General features: G+C 36.6%; 1 protein-coding gene across 5 annotated transcripts in view; it reads left to right on the top strand.

Annotated features, from left to right (window-relative positions):
* The window catches only part of BBS9 (Bardet-Biedl syndrome 9), a 286,026-nt gene that overhangs the window by 225,281 nt on the left and 40,687 nt on the right, over positions 1 to 20,058 (top strand). The gene's annotated exons all lie outside the window — the stretch shown is intronic.

Here is a 20,058-nt window from a genome sequence, read left to right as displayed (position 1 = left end):
AAAAGCAGGGTTGTAGTAGATGGAATACAGCCTTTTTTCTTCTACAGAGAACTTTCTAAAATTCTGATAGATTTCAAATTACTCTTTTCTGGGTTTGTTTCGTTATGCAAAATCACTGCTATTCTGTTTTGTCTGGTTTTAATCAGAATTCTCTGTGCATTAGTAAGTGTTGCTTTTCTGTGCACATCACTTGTGATTTGAACATATTTGCTTTTATCTGAGATGTATAAAATAGTGGGCAGAGAAATTGACTATCCCAGAATTCTGGCTTCAGTAAGTGTCAGGGGTTTTTGTTTGACTGTGGTTTTTTTTGGGATTTTTTTTCCCCCAATCCTTCAAATTGCAATCCGCTTTTTTTTTTCTTACTCATGTTACTGAACACAAAAAAAGAAGCTCAAATACAGCACCTAATAAGACCTTTGCATGACTCCATAAAAAGCTATGTCTCCAAGCTAAGAAGGAGGTTAGTGTTGACATACAAATGAAATTTTGAGGAGAAAGAGTCTTATTTTTGATTGCTGGTTATATCAGTGCTGGAATAACAGTTCGATCTTCTAAGAATTTGATTTTTTTAGTTGAATTAGTGCTGGCATGCTGCTTAGAACTTTTTAAGTGTTTATTTTTCATTAATTTAATTTATTTTAATTAATTAATTTACATTAATTTGTCTAATTATAGAATCAGAAACAGAGTGCTATTTAATTTTGCAATGTGTAAGTTAATCATATGCACTATTAGAGGTGTTCCTTTGGAAAAATAACGTTTACTACTAATTGGCAAAGTAAAACATACCTTTCACGTTTTCTGTGATATTTTTCCACACATCAGCCACTGAAGTTTTCCAGATTAATGAGAACAGGAAAGTAGTTTACTTACTATTTTTTTTTGCTTCCCCTTTGCTGTTCTTATACTTGGCTAGTTTTAAAAAAAAAGCTTCTGTTATTGCCCTACATTATTCCTATAATGGAATAATCTTTGATTTGGTTGCACATCATACAAGTTCATACTAAGTCTCAATTAGCGGCATAAACTTCATGGCTTTGGGTTCTTCAGTATGGTTAAAGATACTTGATCTTATCATTGCTTCACAGTTACTTTTCACAGTCAACCATGCATTACAAGTAGCCTTCAGTTGTGAAAAAGCATCTATTATATCCTTTTGGGAAAGTGAGCTGTTCTCTGTTGCTCTGCTTAAAACCATCGTGTCCTGTGTGCATACCAAAAACAGGGCCAGGGAGGTGGGGGAAGGCTAGACACCAAGGAGTCACTATATATAGTAGGAGTCTTTTTCTTTCCACCGCTTAAAAAGATAAGTAGCTGAAAGAGAGTCAAGTGTTGTTTCTCTGTAAATTGTGTGCCAGCAGGTTTATCACTAAATGCTGTAGGTTATGTTGAGTGGAATAATCTGGAGGAAGAAAGGGAGGCTAAAATAACAAAGCAGTAGGACTATTTTGACTCCACAATCAAACTCTCCTTGACTTTTGCCCTTTGGGTGGAAAGTGCTTATGTTACAAAACAACGTGAGGTCAACCTCTGGGTTCTGCAGTTGGTTTCTTTCTTTGCTGATCTACACTGAGGGAGTAGTTACCTCCTATTCTGTGTTCTGGTGCTAAAAGTCATGTACTTTTACTATTTAGGCAATAAGAATTGCAGTTGCTTTTCCTACACAGTGGGAGAACTGCTGAACTGAAGAATGAAAAATTGCCTAGATGGCCATTGAAGAGCAGTCCATGCCTAGGCTCAGAATGAAGATATCCTGAAAAAGATGAGCGCATCAACTTTTCAAATATCTTGTTCCCTCAAAGGCAGTGTACAGTGCTAGGGGTATTTTTACAGTTGTGAAGTGGATATATTAAAAAAAAATGGCTTAGGTGCACCCAATTGATAGCACTCTATAAAAATTCTACAGAGTTGTTTCAGAAAGATAGGTCATACATGGTCTAGTCAGGTTTTTTTCAGAACTATTCCCATCTTAGGATGACAAGTGCTTGGTTAGTGATCCAGTGATAGACCCATGATGTAGAAGAGGTGTGGGAGCCTGAGTATATTATTTAGTGGCTTTGGTACAGTGGAGGAGGCCCCAGCCAGGAAGCAATAAAGTAGTTATTGGGTAATGACTGTGGAGGCACCACATGTAAGGTTAAATTGATATATGTAAATCACCCACTTCAAGATGCCTCTTGGTGCCCATCTTTTTTTTACACAAGCAGGGATCAAATAGTCACTGTTTTGATAAGTGGTGTGCTGCTAACCTACATTAAAGACCTTAAGGGAGTTGAGCTCTTAATTTCCTTTGAAACATAATGGAATTTGGGTGCCAAGAACTCTTTTTAAAAAAACCCAAAAAAACCAGTTAGCTCATTTGCTTTTATTAAACTGTTTTTTTAAAAAATCATGCAAAGCCTTCAAAAGTAGCATAGGGTATACAAGCAAATAAGGACGTCTTATTTCAAAGGGTGATGGCAATGGCAGAAACCAGCTAGGATTAACTATTGATGGCCTTCTACTGTTGTGTGGAAGTGTGCTGTGTAACACTCATGGGGGTTTTTAGAGGTCTTTGCGCAGGTTCTATGGGATCATTTGAACATAAGTGTTTCATGTTGGTTGGTTGGGCTCCATAAATGTTAGTGAAAAGAATGTATTCTAAAAGTGAAAAAACCCTGTAATTTATTGGAAGTCCAACTCCTGTCTTGTATGTGATCCTAAAGTCAGCAAAATCTATAGGAATGTGCCTGAGTAATTTTCACTTTCTTATGTACCTTGTCTGCTATAAAACTGTATCTGAAAATATACCTGTTAGAAAATCTGGTGTGATTCTCATTATTACTCAAACTCAGAATAGATTAAACAATGCTTAATGCTCTTGAATTGAAGTCTCAGTCCTTGTGTAGTATGTAGCATTAGGGTATCTGTAGGGTATCCTTGTGTAGTATGTAGCATTAGGGTATGTATAAAAGTTTATACCTACAGTACATAGATAAAAATGGGTATGTTTGTGAGTAAAATACATATACACAAGATGTTACAGTGCTCTGTTAACTGCAACTTCACAAACAAAACCTGAGATTCTTTTAGGAATGTATGATCATTTCCACTTTTGAGGTTTGAGATGCCTTTTCCTTGTTCGTAAAAAATCAATGTTTTGTATTGCAGTATATTGAGTCTGTTTATGGGGAGCTAAACCCAACAAATTATCCTTCTTCAAACTAGTTCTACTGGGGGTGGGTCTGCAGTTTGATTTTCCTTTCTTTTTTCATGACTGTGCTGCAACACAAGTACAAACTAAAGTATCTATGGGGAACGGATTTTTTTTTTTTTTTTTGTCTGGGTTAGCAGCCTCGAAGGTAGTTCATCCTACTGAAACAATACAAAACAGTTTTTAGTTGGTTCTCCTTTCAAAAACATTTGTCAATTTTTTTAGATTGCAATCTGAATTATTCACCTTTCCATTTGCAATGAAGACTGTTAGGGGGTTTTTCTTGGCCACACCCAAGACTCTTTTGAACAATGTTGAATTATACAGTTATTAAGAAGCCGAAACAAAAACCAAAACAAATACTTCAAATCTTACACATCTGTCAGGCTTTACAAAAACCCCCTTGGAAACTATGAAGCACTGTGACAAGTGAGTAAAACAGAAAACTATTGCAGTCTGCATTTCTTAAGAGATACTGGGAATTAAGTCTCTGCATAGGCTTGCAGTTAATCTTGTGTACCCTGCTGCCTTGGTGTGGGTGATCACCAGGGGAACAGACTTGCTTTTGTTTGTGAAGGTATGTGAAAGAAATGCACAGAAAACATTTACATAACATCTTATATAATGTAAAAAATGCAATGAAAATGAAACTGAGTCAAGTGTATTTTTTAAAAATTTTTTTTAATTGTGTGAGTGCAAATTTTGCAAGTCTTCAGTTATAAATTCAAATTTAAATTTGAAAGTTAAGCTGTAAAGTTAAAACAGGAAAAGTACCTTAATCACAGTTATGCAAACGTATAGAATCAGCATGAAAATATTTTTGTACTGCCACATGTGATATATCATTGCTTTGCTATATAAACACAATTAAAGAGTGCCTTGGGGACTTCCTCAACAAGAGATTAAACAGGGAAACAAGACTGGCAATTCTAACACTTCGCATCTGATGACTTAATCAATCCATACAGGCTTTCATTCCCAAAGATTTCTATTCCCTGAAAATATGCATTATAGGAATTCACCAGTGCAATTTTCTAATGGATCACAACCATGGGTTCTTATTCTGCTTCTCAGTGAAAGAAATAATTTGTAACCTTTTCACAGATAAGCATTATTTTTCTCTCTCTCTTCCCCCCCCCCTTTTTTTTTCCCCTTGTTCAGAGATTAGCAACACTTTAGATTTGTGAGTGGAGCTAATTGCTGAATGCTGTCTAAACTGCTTCAGATGAAATTACCTTACTTAGAAAAATTCTACTGCTTAAATTCTTACGTCAAGCTCATTTGTTTTGTCTGAAATAAGTTAAGGAAGCAGATTGTAGGCTAGTCTGGAGAAGGTGGGCATTTTTGCATTTCTGGTGGGGAGGGTTGAGATGAGTAGCTAGCAAGCTCTTCAGGGAGCATGAGTTCCCTTTGCTGAAAGAGTGGCTTGCTGAGCATGTATCAAGTAAACTTCACAGAACTTGATCCCGACAGGCTGGAATGATGGGCTGAGACCAATTGCATGAGGTTCAACAAGGCAAAGCTCTGGGTCCTGCACGTGGGTCACAACAGCCCTAGGCAGTGGTACAGGCTGGGGGAAGAGTGGCTGGAAAGCTGCCTCGTGGAAAAAGGCCTGGGTTGTTGGTCAACAGCTGCTGAACATGAGCTAAGGTGTTCCCAGATGGCCAAAAAGGCCAATGGCATCCTAGCCTGGATTAGCAATAATATGGCCAGCAGGAACAGGGCAGTGATTATCCTCATGCACTCCCCACTGGTGAGGCCACACTTTGAGTCCTGTATTCAGTTTTGGGCCTCTCCCTGCAAGAAAAACATTGAGGGTGCTGGAACAAGTCCAGAGAAGGGCAACAAAACTGCTGAGGGGCCTGGAGCACAAATCTGATGAGGAACGGCTGAGGAAGCTGGGCTAAAGTCTGGAAAAAAGGAGGCCCATGAAGGACCTTATCTCTTTCTGCAACTACCTGGAAGGAGGCTGTAGCAAGATGAGGCTGGTCTCTTCTCACAAGTAATAGGATGGGAGAAAATGGCCTAAAGTTGTGCCCAGGTTTAGATTGGATATTAAGAAGAAATTCTTCAATTTCTTTCAAATTCGTCAAAGGATTGTCAAGCATTGGTATAGGCTGCCTGGAGAAGTGCTTGAGTCACTATCCCTGGAGGTGTTTAAAAGACATATAAGTGTGGCTCTTGGGGACCTGGCTCAGTGATGGACTTGGCTGTGTTAGGTTGACAGTTGGATTTGATAATCTTAAAGTATTTTTTTCAACCTAAATTATTTGATAATTCTTGGAGGACAAGAAAAATTCCATTTTGTTAACTTAGTTTTGATGCAGGCTGTGTTTTGGATTATAAAATTATTTTCAAAAAATTCCAGATGGTTAAAATATTTTGTAAAAGAAAACTAATTTCTTTTTGGCTTGAATTGTTTTGATTGTCATCCTTATATCATAGCAAAAATGTTAGAAGAATTCCATTCATATGCCAAATCCTAGAATGCATACTGCACCATACTGCTTAAAGTCTTTGTCTTGGGTCAGATTCAGTCTCACCATGGGCAGGGTATTAACTTTTCAACAGGTTTTTTTTTTTGCCTCCCAAAGTGTGTCACACTTTTGTCCATCCTTGTTTCTAATTTTGAGAAGGCTAATCAATGACACTGCAATAGTTATGAGATTTGCATATTTTGCAAACGTAGAGATACTTATGTATTTATGTCCTTTTATAAGTCGTGTGCAGAGAATGCATCTCATCTTTCAGTCATTACTGTGATCATATTGATCATATGCAGCTATTTTTGAGGAGTTTTCTCTTCCATGGCTTCCTTACTTAGTCCAAGCTACTGGAAACAGTTATGAAAACACAGTCTTTGTAATGGACTCTAAATTCCAGCACCTAACCAACCTGATAAATAGATTGTGAGAATTGTTTACAGCTGTTGGCTCTTAGTGAAGAGCACTCACAGCTTTACAGCTCTACAGTTAACTTCTTTTCCTTCTCCATGCTGCATCTGACGTGCAATGGTTCTCTAAAACAAGTTTTATTAACAATTCAATTGTCCTCCTGCTACCCAGAGATTTCCTTTAAAGCAATAAAATTCCTAGTAGCCTAATCCAAAAAGATTACCCAGAGGATCAAACCCCCTCATTAGCTGGTTGTGAAGATAGCCTAATTTCAGAAATGTAGTTTACGCATTTTCAAAACTAAATCCAGATGAAAAATATTGTCTTTTTAATCATCTTCATGGGCTCATAAGAGGGGAAAAATGTATTCAAGAGAGTAAGAAGTAGGAGTGGCGACATTAAAAGACTGTTCTTTAACTGTTCCTCAGCCTCAGTGCAGATGATAGGAATTGGTGAGTTGAAACGGTAAGGCATGAACTAAAATGAAACTTTCAAAAGAAAAATATACAGACATGGTATGTATTTACGTACTTGGTTCCAAAAAAGTAACTTTAATTCAGAAATATTGTACTGTTACATCCGAAGCCTTCAACAGTACTGCAAAGTGATGAAATGTTTAAGATTTTTGTTAACTGTCCAGGAATATTCAGTAGCTAAAAAATAAATAACAAATGGTAAGGGAAAGGAAATGGATTTTAAACCCCATTTAAAATTAAACCTGTGTTTATTAGTATCAATCCATAATAGTAATACTTGTATTTGAATATACTGTTACCAAGAGGGAACATTCGGTCTTTTTGGACATGCTGTGAGATCCAGGCAGCTGCTGTGCCTTAGACATTCTTAAATAGTTAATAAACTGGCACTCCTAAACCTGACTTATTTATTATTATGGACATAAAATCCCACAAAAGAAAGCCAGATGTTTTGGGGAAACAGTTTGGTTTCAGGGTTTTGAGCTGTGTGTCATGCTTTTCATTATAAGACTTCCTATTCCCAGTATCTGTATTTTTTATGTCTCCTGATAAGGCTTCCAAAAATTCTCGCAGATCACCCATTCCCCGCATAAATGAGTTGAATGAAAATTTTAAGGATAAAATGTGTGTGGTTCAAATGCATGCTTCAATATTTAGTCTGTTTTCAAGACTACTGTGAGTTTCAGTGTTTTATTCAGAAAGAGCAGAGTTGCTTTTAAAGGTTTTTGCAGATCTTGTTCAGCTCAAGTCCCAGAAAGTAAGCTTATGAAGTTTCAATCTTCAGAACGCTATTGCAAACATGTCCTTCATCAAATCCCACTCCATGTGATTGAACTATGTGACTCTTCTTGTTCTTTGTCCCATTTTTACATTGTTTTCATTTTCTCTCTGAAAAATTCCATGAACTCCAGTTTGTTTGTGTTTCCTTTCATATATATCACCCTCCCCTCATTGGCAGTGTTGAACGGCTTGGGTTTTGCTCTTCTCTTGAAATGTCTCATGTATTTCAAATTTTGTATTCATGTAGACTGAATGTTGACCCTCATTGAAATTCTATTTTCAAGCATATTTCTGTGTGGAAGCTTACACTGGCATATTAATATTAATTTAATTATATGTGCATCACAAGAAGGTTGATGGTTCATCTTGGGCACTATATTTTCCCAAAGAAGGAGTTTTGTAGTATCAGTGACTTGTTGTTTGAATTGTTTAAGATTTGTAGTTTGTGTATAGCATTTAATTAAATTTTATCTGTGGATTCTCTGATTAAGTGGGACTTGCTAGGGAGTTTGGAGGTCAAAATTACAACAGTAGAAGAAATCACGGCCAAGCAGAAAGTAATTTTGGTTTAGGAAGTATTCTTATTGATTATAGATAATGACTGTCTAATGGTCAATAAAATGGAAGAATGGAAGAACAGGCATGGATGTGGGACGTGTGCACAGTTGTGCACAGCAAATTTTTAAGAAGCAGTGTAGGTACATTCAGACTGTGACTTGACTCTGGAGATAACCTGAAATGCCATATTTCATCTGGCCTAGGTTAATAAAGCAGTTGTGAATGATGCATTTTTTTCAGATAATTTTCTGAGAAGAACAGTTTTCTTGAACAGTTCTATTAACTGTTGCAAAAATTTGTTACCAGGGAAGAAGAGAAGGAGGAAAAAAAAAAAAAAAAAGAAGTCCAGGTAGTTAAATAAAGAAGTCATTTGTAACTTGGATCTTTTCTCTTCAAGCTGCAGTTTTCTGAGATCTTTGAGACTTGAAATTGTCTCAGTTTTAGTTGCACAAGAGAAAGAAAGCAGTGAAGAAAGGAAAAAATAAGGTATGCATTTTGCACACAGAGAGTCCTGAATTGCGCTAAACTTCATCTGTCCCTGACATATGTGAAATAACAATTTAGTAATTTTGTGGCCAATACCACTTCAGATTATGGATGATGACAGAAAAATATTGTTGTCCTTAGGTAAGGGGTTTTTTTCAGTGCTGAAATAGTTAATATATGCGTACCAGCACCGATGTAAATAATTATATGGGAAACAAAGAGAAGGCTAATGTATATCAACATGCCTAATATTTCGTAGAGGGTAGTTTCAGTGGCTTGTGCAGAATTTTAAAATCTAGAGAGCTCTCCTTTTTACTCAGTGGCTACCGGTTTGATACTTAGAGCACAAAAAAGTGCTGTGTGCACGTGTTCATGCTTTATCATATTTATGTGATTAAAAAAATGTTTTAAACAGTGTAGAGACTAGAGAAGAAAGAGGGAATATAGATTTATTTTCAATTCTTGGAGTAGATGCTAAGCATAATTAATGAAAACAACGGAGTACACTAGTAAGTTGTCTTTGAAATAAGTATGAGAAGGATGCAGAGGGATGTCTTCTAAGATTTAGGATTGAAAATCTGAATAAAGATGTTCAGAAAAAAAATATCTTTTAAAAGATAAATCTTGTAAGATTTCATCAAAAGAATTTATCATAGCAAATAGTAAATCTTAACGGGCATTAAGAAAGCAACATATTAATTTGCATGCATTTTCCTCTACTTCTAGATGTGCTTTGAACAAAATGTTCTCAAATCAATGTCATAAATGCTGCTATTTACAATTTGGAATGCACTCTTATGGACATGTGGGTTCATGCTTAGATGTGTAGGTGCCGTTCATTTTTTGGTGAAAAAATCAAAGGCTAAAAAAAAAAAGGATTGAAATTACTTGAATACTGACATGGAACCTGAAGTGTCTGTTTATGTAAATGGTGGAGTTTACGTCATTTGGATGTTAACACTGTGACTGGAAGGTTAGTTATCTTCTCTTTTTATGAGTGCAAATGAGTGGAGCATTTCCAGCACCTGTTGGCCCCAAATTTAGCCTTTTAATTGTAATTAATTTGAGCAGCGCATGTATTTTTATTGGGGTTTCTGTTGTTTTCACAAATTGTATAGAACAGTATTGTTTTTAGAATACCTCTGAAAAAAAGGCTGTTCTTTGGACATGTTGCAAATTAACATACATAGAAGATGATCTTAATTTCAGTCTTTCTCTTTTTTTATATCCCTCTCTCCCTCCAAGTTTGAAAATTAAATAATTCGTATTTGGATTTTCTTATTGCTTGTATGCATTGCAAAATATTTAATTGCAGATACAATACTTTCTATGACAAAAGATTCTTATATTTTCAGTGGATTTTTAAAAAAAATTTAGATAAAATTTTGTTCCAAGTCTGAAATTAGTAAATGGAAAATAAGATTGTACAGTATTGTTTCTCTAGTTAATATAAATATTTATTTCATGTATCTAGATAGCCTAGCTTTACATAATGAATGTGTTTATTACAGGTAGAAGTATAAAGACCAAATATATCAATCTATACCATCAATTTTACTCCAGGTATCTCTCATCAGATTTGACCCTTTGCACCATGTATGCCTGCTGATTAAAAAAAAGAAAAAAATTAAATGAACAAAACCCAGTACCCATGGTTGCTTCTTAAATAGAGTCAGAGAAAGAACACAACCCATAAATGGTTTTCTGTATTGTACAATCACACCTACTATTACACCTCCAAACCTCAATCAAGGGTTTGTTTCTGTTCTACAGACTCTGGCTGGAGCAGGTGTAAATGGAAAGCAGATTTCTGACTGCCGAGCCCAGCAGCTAACAACTTCCTGTTGTAGTTGCTCATGCATTCCCTGTAGGGCTCCTAATTCCTTAAATAAAGTAGAGGTGCTGCTGGATAAGGACAGTTATCAAGGTGATAGTTTAAAGTGAATTCCATGTACTGAGGTACCTAACTGGTACCCAGGAGTACCCAGCTGCTGCCTGGCAGTTTCGGACTGGTTACTGTGCTCTGTACACAACTGGCGTGATTTCTAGGGCCAAACATAAAAGTAATGCGCTGCATTCATATGATGTATGGACACCACACCTGCATCGTATTTTATTCACAATCATATCATTAGTTTCACTGAAAGCAAAGGTCACTTTCCCCTTTCTTAAGTTGCTTTCTGTGTGTAAATATTTTTGTATCCTCGAGGTCTTTGCTATGCAGTAGCTTTTTTTTTTTTGAACTTTTATGTTTAGGCTTAGCCTAGTTGCTTCTGACCAAATCTTGAATGGTCTTGAACACAGCAAAATCTGATACTGTATATACTATTTTGATTAGATTGTCTAGTTAGTTGTGGTAAAATATTCAGCATTTTTGACTGGAGATGAGCCTGCAATATAGTATAGGATTCTGATTTTGGATCTATAATATCATCTGTGAAGTTCAGAAGTGTTCATATGGCATATGAATGGGAATGGCGTGTACGTACAAGTCACAGTAAATATCTGGATACAAAGCCAGGAGTGATTTACAATTGAAACATAATATAGATTAAATACAAGTTAATATATTTCAAAAATAATTGTATGTTACTGTGCTATTCTGTGGTCTGCATTAAAATGCAGAGCAAAGGGGGTTGCAAACCTTTGATTAATGTGCTTTTCACCAGGATGTCAATAAAACCCCAATGCCAGCCTTGTCTGTGAATAAAATACCTATAAACACAGTATATAACACGTTTTTACATAGTTGACCTTTTGAACAATTCCATATGGTTTTCATTTATGTGGAATTGTTCTCTCTTACTAGACTCCATTCAAAAAAATTTATTTTAGACTTGGTTTAAATAGAACAGACACCCTAAATATCTTAACAAGCATAGCTGACCTTTTGGTAGAATTCTTAAAAAAAGGATTGTCTGCAGCTGCCATGCCCATGGTGTGCTTTTATCTGGGTTGTGGAATGAATAAGGCAGAGCAATCCTTGGAAGAGTTTGTACAAGTGGAGTGTAAAAGCTACATAGGGGGAAATATTGGCACTGGTCAAAGAAGTGTATGAGGTACATAAAATTTCCCAGCAGTTGTGCTGCAGTGCATTCACATACACAATATATTGGTTAACTGGTAATAGGAAGCCATTGTTTTCTTTACAGATCAGAAACATTAACTCCTGGCATGTCATATGAACACGTGCATAATGTAATAACTTAAATGTGTGTCACTGTTGTAAGGCAGGTGTGAAACAAGGATATTCAGGCTGAAAGACCCTACAGCCAGCTTTAGACTCAAGAGAAAGTGCAGGAGGAGGCATGGTCTGGAAACAGACAAGTGCTTTAGGAAGTTGCTTTCATTCTGTTACATGGAAAATATACATCTTCATACATAAAAGTCATACTTAATCTAATTCTATTTTTTTTCCCCCTCCCTTCTGATCTGTGGGGGAAAAAATCAAGGTACCTTTTAATTGTTTATTGTTCTTCTTGTTTTTCTTTAGCTATAAAAGTACTTTCAGTTTTTCAATACCTCTGTAGTGAAAAACAGAACTTTGCATGCTTGGTCTTAAAAGGAATAGGTTTTTACCATTTTTGAGACAGAGAATTCATATTTGACATTGTAAAACCAGATTAATCTCTATTATATTGAATGGGCAAAATTGTTTGAAAATAGTTGTGCAATAATATTAATTTTTATTAATTTTTATTTGATATAATATTATTTTGAGTATTTGATATATAGCTTTCAGTATTATGTCATTCATCTGTTCTAGCTACTGAAAGCAGCAGCTCTTAGTCTGATGACAATCTGTGCTCTAAATAGTAATTTCAAAGTATGTTCATTTCCTTTTTGTAATGAGACAAACTTTCTCTGGCTCATAAACCCCACAGCAGCTTTAATGCAGAAGTAAAACTGAGGAGTGATTTAGCCATATTATGATCTTGATTTTGGATTTAGTTCCCTCCTTGTTGCTAGGATCTTTCAGAACAACAGATGTTTTAAATGTATAAAATGAGATTTTTAAGTACAGAGCAAATCCAATGGATAAATCACAGATTCAGAGTTCTATAAACTGTCTCTCTACTACAAAAAAGTAATATTAACAATCATTGTGGTATAAGGTACGTCTAAAGTTACTTTAAAATTTCCTGTATCAGATATTTAAATGCAGGTTTTATCTATTTATAAATCCTTCACTTGTGGATTGGGATAATTTGCAGAAGCTACCCACTGTTTTCCTGAATGGTATGCGTCCCCATTTCTTTTCTAACTTAGTAGAAATTCTTGTAAGCGTGAACTTTGTGTAGAAATTACTCCCTCCACAAAATCCTGAAGAGTTAGAAGGAAAAGAACATTTTAATTTGTCATTGAGACTCAAATATTTCTCATTCACAGGGAAAATTTATATAATATAATAATAATAAAAAAAGGCACATCCCCCCCCCCCCCCCCCCCAAAAAAAAAAATGAAGCTTCTGCATGACAGTGAGAAAGAACAAGAGAGTGAACCGTTCATAAATTATAAAAGTGGGGATTTGAAGTCAAGGGTTTTCTTTGCTCCCTCCAAACTTGTTGGTGAGTAGGCACTAGAATGGCTCTTCAGCATATTCCTGCTCTCCCCAGCTGTCAGCACCAGCAGGGTAAGTGTAGCTTCTGCGAATGGTGTGCGAAGCCTTGATGTGAAGCAAAGGAAGTTTGCCGCTAACTACAAGAGTCTTTGGATCGGGCCCTGAGCTTTTAGGTCTGTAACTGTCATGGAAAATAAATACTGCACTTGAAGGAGCAAGCTCCAGGGTCTCCTAAAAGTAGCTTAAATAGCTCAGAGAGGAGCAGTATAATAACTCCAGCTTTCATATAGTAGGTTCTCACTAGTTTTACATCCCAGGGATACTGCTGGGACTCCCAAATCACTGGTCAACAGTGTAATGATACATGGCAAATTACCTGGGTAATGGCAGTCGGATAAATCACCTCCAGCCAATGCTGGTTAGTCAAGCGAGGGGTGTGCTATGTATTAACTGGAACCAATTCCCCGAAGACAAAATCAAAGGGAAAATGGACTTGAGAAATTTTTTTTAACCCAATATGATGATTAGTGGTCATTAGTGAAGATGATTTATTTTTCCTTATGGAAAGGCTAGTGAGTGATTTAGAAAAGCAAATGTGAATGTGTAAGTTTTAACAGAAATTGCTGGAAAGGATCAGAGATCTCACAGCAGAGCTGTTCACCTTTATGACTGAATTTCTGTTTATGTTCTTCAAATAATGCAAAACAACACGATGGAAAAATTTCAGGAAATTCTTGATTGCTCCTAAGGTTACAAACCAGACACGATGACTTTGCATTATCATTTTTGTGAGAAAGAAGGAAACAAACAAATCTGCCAAATGTATTGTGAGGGGGTGAAATAAAATTGAAGATCAAAGTGCTGTCAACTTGATAGGAATTGAAGGTGCTGAATGTGTCATAGGATCTTGACACAGGAACGTGCTATGACTTGTCCTAGCCAGAGCACAAACTGTTTCTGGAGCCAAACCAGAAAGTCAACTAAAGTCACAGAAAAGTGTTATATCTTTCATACCTCCATTCAGAAATGTAGGACTTCTAAATCACATCTGATGATCACACTGAGCTGTGGAAAAGTGAATGTAGTTTAGGCCGATGCCAATTACAATAATAACTTGGATCCTAGAATGTTTCAAGATATTTTTCTGACAGTAATGGATCATGTGTTAGTAAGTTGAGCAACTAAAGGAAGGTGTTAATGAAAGGTAGGTTCACCGATGAGCATTAAGTACATCCTGTGTTGGGCAGTGATATATGAATCCATGGTGGTATTTTTGGAACTTCCTTTGTGGAGCATTGTTGAGTGCTAGAATTATCACCTCTTTATAATGGCACAGGCAGGAGAAAAGGACTTACCTATTTCTGTTGCAGAGTTCAAATTGTAACTGCATTATTTTCAATTTGGGCATGTGAACACAAGTCTAGAGGCTCCCATCTTGTTTAACTGATCATATGGCTGGTTTTATGCTGTTGTGATGTTAGTGTATGTGAGTGTGTCTATGCAAGATTTGCACATATTTTGATTTAAATAATTAAGATGATGACTCTCAGAATCACTCATGTGGTATGCCATCTGAGGCTTGTAATGATTTTTATGCAACATTCAAAGTCCTCTGACTTAGAACTGTTGTTTATATTTTTCTCTGATGAGCTTGCTTTCCTAATGTGACCTGCCCACCTCTGACTTCCCTGTAATGTTTCTGACAAAGAAAAAAATCCAAGACACTTATTCTTTTAATGCTGTGGTCTGCAGTCCTGACTAATCTTTTTTTCCTGGTAACTTGGATATAATGCGGCAGGAGAGAACCAGATATGATTCATCATCTACTGTAAAGTGCAGCCAAATAATACATTAATTCTAAAAATGAGTAGAGGTTGTATGACAGAAGGGAAGACTGAGGCAGTCACAGAGGATTTGTGCTAGCACTGAATACAAAGAACCTGAGCTGCTGCTTGATTAAAAGAGCATTTACCTTCTCAGTAGCTTTTCAGAGAAGAGTAATCCCATTGATGAATCTTAATCTTTGCATACTTTTCAGTATTTAAATTATAGACAGCATAATGTATCTGGAAACTCTGTTAAATTCTTCCTCTGTGACGGTGAATTCCATGGGCAGTTATATTAATGACATAAGAGGAAGTGAGCACCAGTGTTCATAGGAATGAATTTCTACTTGTTTTAAATACTGTCCAAGTGCTGCAGGGGCTTAGGCGGATTTTTATTAAGGATGTGGCTAGAATACAAAGAGGAGTAGTAGCAATTGAATCTTGTTTCCATCTTAGCTGATGCTTTGAAAGGTTTTAAGTGGTACTTTATTTTTTCTGGGATTTCAGCTTGTTATTAACAGCTAAAGCTGGATTGAAGGTCTATTCTTTAAGCATCTGTGGTTTCTTTCTATACTGAAAAAAATTAGAGGAGCTGCGGCTTTCTCTTCTGAAGAGGAATTCCTAGTGTCTGCAGAAACCACTGAGTCTTATCCATTTTTCAGACTTTTTGTAGGTGAACTACTTGTCTTACAGAGCTGATTCTTCTCTTTCCTAAGGAGTGCACAGGGATGATTTTTCTGTCCCTAGGAATTTGTTCCCTCATGGTGCTATTTCTAGTTTCAGCCAGTTCTCACTCATCTGAGAATGACTTCTGTAGTTTTCTGGCTGACTCCTCTCCTCCCTCCTTGCTCTTTTAGCAAAAAGGACCAGAAAGCTCATGACTTTATGGATCGTGCTTCTGACCTTGCTTTCAGTCACTGATGGAATCACAGGCTACTCTCAGCATAATTCCACCTTCGCCGCCCCACCCCCCCCCCCCAATAGATTTTTTTTCTTGCTAGTATCTGATCAGGAGAACCACCCAAATACTGGTATAAAACAGGAAAAAGCTATTATTTTCAATGGGATAAAGAGGTCAGGGGTCTATTTTGTTGTTTGGCCTTACAACAGGTTACACCAAAAGGAGAAAGTGACTCTTATGAATCAAGAGAACAGTTTAATGTTTCAAACTGGCCAAGAGTTTTTTTTTTTTTTTTTTTTTTTTTTTAATTTGGATGTTCACACCATTCTTAAGTGAATAATGAGTGAGTTGTATTTTCTTTGTGCTAAAATTTTAATATGGCTGACCAAAAAGGTTGAAGTTATGCTCCCCGACAGGAAATGGATCAACTAGAAGTCGTAGTCCTAGGCTGCCCGAGTTTGCCACAGGAACAAAATATCTGTTTTTTCATAACATTAACTTTTCCAAGATGCCTCCTAACTCCCAATTTGAGCCTTTCCTTGTATGTAACTGAAAAAAAAAGTTGTTCTTTCAGCGCATCTCCTAGTTTATTTAATGGATTCCATTTTTCTTTAGTTAATGAGAACATACTTTCTACTGTTGGGAAAATATTTCTTGTAAACAAAGAAAACAAATGGAATTTCATGCAGACTGGTTTATCTAATCAGAAGAGTGCTTAAAATAAAGTCAGGAGGGATTAAAATTCCTGATGTATCCATCAAATTGGATAGCCTTCCAAAGGCTCAGAGAAATGGGAGGGTGGGAATAGAAGGCTCTTGTTGAAAACTGCATACTATATGTTATGTTACACTTTGGAGTTCTTAGCAAACTGAAAGTTGACCCTTAAATGGGACATTTACTGTGATTCTATTTAGCTGCTTTGTTTGCATGGTGCTGATACCACAGTCTTGCTGAGAAAGAAGATTTGAAAGTCATTAAAACTGAAAAAAAAAAAAAAGATCTAAATAGTAAATATTTTTTGTCAAAATCTCTGACAAAACAGATACACAATTAGTTCTAATGTAACCTGCATATCCACCCATGCCAGACCCTTGTATAGAGGTATAAAGCCTAAATCTGCTGAACCAAGTTATGCTGCTGATAGTGTGGCAGTCTTAGTAACCAAGCTGGGCTGGGGAGAAACTGGGAACTGCATGTACTTAATTCCTATGGCAATGATTTTATTAATTACTATGGCAATATTTAGACAAATTGAAGGAATACTCTAAAATCATTAATTGTCCAAACGATAGATCATATTTTGGAATATAAATGATGATGTATATCTCAGTAGCAAGATAAACTCCTTAAAGAAACTTTGGCTTCCACGTCTTAGGTCTCCTTTTTGACCATTTGGAATTGGTGAGTTTTGAAGAATAAAACAGAACATATGACATGAGAACATAGCTCTGCACTATAACTACCCAAAAAGAAGGAGTGTCCAAGCTGGGGCCTTGTGGCCTGGAATGGAGGGACAAGTAGGTGAGCAAAAAACTGCCTAAAAAGTAGTTTTGAGTCACGCTCAGCCTGGAGGCCAGTTACAAATGAGATTTGTCTGTGACTAAATGTTACAGAACAGCTCTATCATCCATCAGGAGGAGGATAAGGGTGTGCTCTCATCAGGTGTGCACTACATGAAATTGGGGTGAGCAGCTGAGACCCTCAAGATCAGGGCTGCCATTCAGGACAGACCCAGCAGGCTGGAGGAAAGGGCCAAGAGGAAATTTTGTCAGTTTGGCAAGGATACTGTGAAGTGCTGCAGCTGGAAGAATTAACCCTTTGCAGTGATATCCAGGAGGGGCTGGCTGGGAGCTGTGGCTGAGAAGGGCCTGCAGAGGTTGGACAGGTTGCTGAGTCCCCAGCATGTCCTGGCAGAGATGGAGAACAGCACTGAGCCCTGAGGGGCAGGAACACAGCCTGTAGGTTGAGAGAACATATTTTCCCCCCCCTCCACTTGGCTCCTGTTGGATACACTTGGCCACATGTAGGTACTGCATCCAGTCTGGGACCTCTGGAAAGGAAGGATACCAGCGAACTGGAGCCAGTTCAGGTGGCCAGGGCTGGAGCTTCCCCACCAAGGGCAGAAGCTAGGGGACAGGACTGGTTCACCGTGCAAAATCCAGGTGTGCCTGCTTAATTAAATGCCTTCAGTAGATTCTGTAGTGCTAGTTATTCTTTACTGTTTACTTTTAGATGGCTTTAGTTTCAAAGTAACTTTAATGAGAAAAATCAATTTGAATTGTGCCTATGGGTGTGTTTTGAGATATTTAATGACTCACCTAAGCAGAGGCATGACCATGGCTCTCTTAAGACACAGATGAATGTGTTTGCACCATTAGCCATGGTGATAATTTTGAAGTGATTTTTTTTCAGTCTCTTCTGTTGAAATAGTTTCATTTCAAATAAAATATTGACGAGAGGGAAAGACCACAGTGAAGGGTTGTGCCATTGAGTTCCCTTAGGAAATAGAGATTTTTGACTTCTTGTCTTTGCTTCAGTGAATTTTAGTAATAAAAAATGTTGCATAGAATGAGTCAACCACCTCCAAGGAGCCAATATACTGATAGGCAGGGAATGCCCAGGTAGCTGGGGAAATAGTGGAATTCAGCTCTTGACTTAAAGACTCGTCTTTTCGAAGTGTATCCTCTACCTGGAGGCAGTTTTGTATTCCTTGGTTTTTGAATTGGGAAAATTTGCATTTTAAAGTTTAAAAAGTCTATTGAAAACTACTTGATGAGTTCTAATTTTAGTTTGATCTGTAACATAATACTTCAGATTTTTAATGCTACTTTTCTTCTTTTTGTGTTTATCTTTTCTGCTTCTCTGGTAATTTTTATTTCCAAGTATTTTCACAAAAACACTTCTAAAATCTTCTGGATTTAGAACTATTAGAAGTGAAACTTTTTTCTGTAAGACTAGTAGCTAGGGTAAGGTGGAGTACTGTTCTCGCCAACTATAGAACATTTGTTAACAATGTTTATTATCATAATGCTAAAAGTATGTTATTACAAACTTTGTATGAATAATATTTTTGTGCAAGTTACAGCACACAACAAGGTGTGCATTATAAAACATTGTGTCTTTGGCTGAGTGATCTAAGTGACTTGAAAAGTAGAATTTCTCTATGTATACACACAAACTTATTCATAGCATTAAAAATTTCCAGAACGAATTTCTTTTGAATGGTATGAGAGGCTAAAAAGGGAAGAATTATTCTGTATGATCTTGTGATGGAAAGAACTTTGAGCTAATAACTGAATTGTAATTTATAACCTCTTCCCATTTAATTTTTTTTTCAAGGTGGTTGTATGCTTTAAGTATATTGTAGTTTAAGATGGAAACAATACTGCATTGTAATTTTAAGGGAACTTATCTTCAAGGATTTGTTGAAAAACATCAGTGCTACATATCCTGTCTATTTACAACTCATATGGTTCCACATAGTTTAAAAAAAGTGAATTTCTGATAATTGCTATTTCATAATGTAGCAGCTAATATGTGCATTCTGCACTATGATTAATTTGTCTTTCAGTATGAGGTATGCTAAGAAAAAGAAAAAATGAAATAGCCAAATCAGCAACTTTTCATAATTACAGTGTCAAAGTCAGATATGTGATCAGTGCTCACTACTTGGACTGCAGAGTATGCAGGAACGTAAGATAGGGTGAAATATCAACATGCTCTAAGAGAGATGTTTTACGTAAGGATAATAGATAAGGATATGGATTAGTCTGTGGCTGTGAATTCCTTTCTCCATTATCTGTCAAAGGAGACTCTTTTGTACTATTGGAGCAGACGCCTAATTTTGCATAATTACCAGTGATGAGCTGAATCCTACTCTCCCTCTTCCCCCCCCCATTCTCCACATAATGAAGTCAATTGCTAGATAAAACTAAAGCTGGTAACAAATGAAACATTAACATTATTAGTGTGTCTGTATGATCGTGTTCTCATGCTTTGAAAGAAATTGTGCCTTTACTAAACCCCCAGAAATTCATTCCATGTAAAAATCAGTGCTGTTTTACTGAAGTCAATGGATTTTGCTGATTTTATGTGAGCTGAAGATCTGGCCTGTCTTCTGGAGCTAGTGTGGAGGACCTTCCATGTTTACTTTTACTTTGTTAAGGTCTCCAAAACACAGTGCACTGCCATATATTTGGGTCAGTCACTTTTTAGTTATTTCCTACTCATGAAACATGTAAAGATTTGGTAATTGATTGTTTTACCCAGAAGTAACCAAATGAAAATACAAAGCGGCTTTTGCTGTCTGGGTGTTGTCAGGAAATCAAAATGTTAAGCTCTAGTATATACCTGAAGTAAAACTTGACATAAAACAATGAA

This window comes from Hirundo rustica, chromosome 1 (genome assembly GCF_015227805.2).
Source record: "Hirundo rustica isolate bHirRus1 chromosome 1, bHirRus1.pri.v3, whole genome shotgun sequence".
NCBI classification, from domain to species: Eukaryota; Metazoa; Chordata; class Aves; order Passeriformes; family Hirundinidae; genus Hirundo; species Hirundo rustica.
This window is presented reverse-complemented; position numbering and strand designations above follow the sequence as displayed.